Source organism: Lolium perenne, chromosome 1 (genome assembly GCF_019359855.2).
Source record: "Lolium perenne isolate Kyuss_39 chromosome 1, Kyuss_2.0, whole genome shotgun sequence".
Classification (NCBI taxonomy): Eukaryota; Viridiplantae; Streptophyta; class Magnoliopsida; order Poales; family Poaceae; genus Lolium; species Lolium perenne.
In genome coordinates, this window is record NC_067244.2 from 142,823,784 (window position 1) to 142,826,138 (window position 2,355).

The 2,355-nt window shown below is 43.6% G+C and overlaps 1 long non-coding RNA gene across 1 annotated transcript; it reads right to left on the minus strand.

The window, feature by feature from the left end:
- Positions 1 to 1,229: 1,229 nt before the first annotated feature.
- LOC127298060 (uncharacterized) lies at positions 1,230 to 1,464 on the minus strand. Its single transcript, XR_007849603.1, has 2 exons — positions 1,359 to 1,464; positions 1,230 to 1,261 (listed from the first exon to the last, which is right to left on the minus strand). It is a non-coding gene; the product is annotated as an uncharacterized lncRNA (long non-coding RNA).
- Positions 1,465 to 2,355: the final 891 nt, after the last annotated feature.

A 2,355-nucleotide genomic window follows, 5' to 3' on the forward strand; every position in this document is an offset into this window, starting at 1 on the left:
TAACTAAGTGTCCAACTCAGCAAATTTGCTTATGTGGCAGTGAGTTAATGAGGAGAGAAGATGATGGAGTAACATAGCTAGTTACTGTAACATCACACTTCCCAAGATACAATGAGTCTATAAGCTAATTAATGAAGACATATATGATACTACTTTGATGTTACTAACCACTATGAAGGTAGTAACATAGAGTAGTAACATGTGCATGTTACTACTCTATGTTACTTCCCACTATGACTAGTCTTATCGTGGTATCCATAAGAAGAAGACCAAGGTGTCCAGATGGGGAGCCACAATCACCCTTCCCAGTAGAGATATTTATATATATTGGCATGTGGAGGGACCCGTAGCAGGTGACACTTGCCTACGATATATTGGGTAGCAATTCAGCACTTAGGGAAAAACGTGCAGCTCAACTGGTCATGTGTCCGAGAGATCGCGCACGTCCTCGTGCCCATAGATATTAGGTTTGCAAGCATGTGTATTGTTGTTAGTTGATTTCGATGATTGTTGATGTTGTTTTTAGGAGACATGGAGACGTACCAGGCATGCAAGGGGTGAGTGCGCCTATCACTTGTCATCGAGCTCATTATTTAGCGTCTACATGTCTCACCAGTTTGAAGATTATGCACTACTATTGTTTTTCGTACTACTTTATATCCATTCTTTGAAGTGTATTCCCCTTTGCTCACTATTTTTTTATGATGCATAGATTATTCCATGCAATGTTAATTTACTATTTGATGAAGTAGGCCGAGAGGGTGTGCGCTTCCAAGCACCTAGGGGTACATAATATAAATAATATAATGGATTCGATTAACCAATATGGAAGCTTATTGATTGTGTTAATAATGTGGTTTGGTTGTCCTTCTTGTATTTCCCTTTGCATTCAACTTGAACGAAAGTAAGAATTTCATTTTAATTCGGAAAAAAACATAGGTATCAGGTTTCTAGCACGCCACAGGTACCAAATATCGCTGATGCGACATCAGTGGCGTGCCAAATCCATGCCACAAAGGGTGGTTTTGCCACACTACTGCTAGACTTTTCTCTTCTAGTAGATGGAAATAGTCTTTGTAGAGTCGAACATGGCCTTACGCTTCAAATTGGGCTTATGTGGCCTCGTCAAGCCCTGAACTTCGGCAGTTGCCTCTTATTGTGCTCATGGATGAAGGTTACCACGCGCGACCATCAAAATACCGGTATCATCGTCGGACAACATGAAATGATTGTAGAGAAACTCGATCGAGCTAGTGCCCATCTATGTATAACATGAATGAAAATTGTAATATAGATGTTTAGTAGATCAATGTCTATGCCAGCAGAATCCGACATGAAAATAGAGGTCAAGTTCATACCCAAATTCGATCGCGCAAATGACCGAACAGGTCTTGGGCGTCGCGGATTGTAGGCACACCTGAGCCTACACATGGCAAAGTCGTCATGTCCAGGCCGAATCCAGGAAGACAGCCGCAAAAGGCAACCCCCCCCCCCCCCCCCCCGGCGACAACGTGGAATGAGGTGGTGATGGTGACCGGGATGAAGAGACATGATGACAGCAGGGACAGCTGCAGAGGTCAAAGATCCTTTGGTGGTGGCAAGTGCGCACAAACAATGCCGAGGCGGGTGGCTCCAAAAGTGTCAAGGAATGACATAGGCAGCGACGTTGCGGCGATGACCTGACGTAGAGGGAGAGGGGCGATTCCGATGGGGTGGGAGTTGTTTATATGTAACTGATGGAAGGACCCGGGAGGACAAGAGGGGGACAAGGAGGGACGTTGTCTCCATCGCCGCATTTGCATCCCAAATATAGGCTAAGAATGGGTCGTCGCAAACTAATCCGTGACCCTCGCTCCGTTTAGCTTGCATCCACTAGTAGAAAACAAGGCTTATGTTTGGAGCAGCCCGAAGCTTTAGCACCGGTTAGGCTACGAATCCAGACTAAAGGGTGCATTAGCATCGGTTCGAGCGGCCAAGATGTTGCAGGGAGCCCGCAGGGCTTTAGCGTCAGTTCGTGCGGGACCTTTAGCACCGGTTCGTGACACGAACCGATGGAAAAGGTCTTCCCTTTACCACAGGTTCATGACACGAACCAGCTTGCTTTTTTTTAGCTTTGTAAAATACAAAAAAAAAATGATAGAAAATTCAAAAAATAAAATCTTTTGAGATTCCTGTATGTTGCGCAACCTACTATTATGGGAAATTAACATATTTGAATTTCGGCTTTATTGCAAAAAAAAGTTTAGAAAAAGGTAAAATGGCATTAACTTTTACAACAATGTCGGGAAAAATGTATAATATATTAAAATGATCGTGAGAGAAAGTTACATCTGAATTCACCAGGGATTACCCATT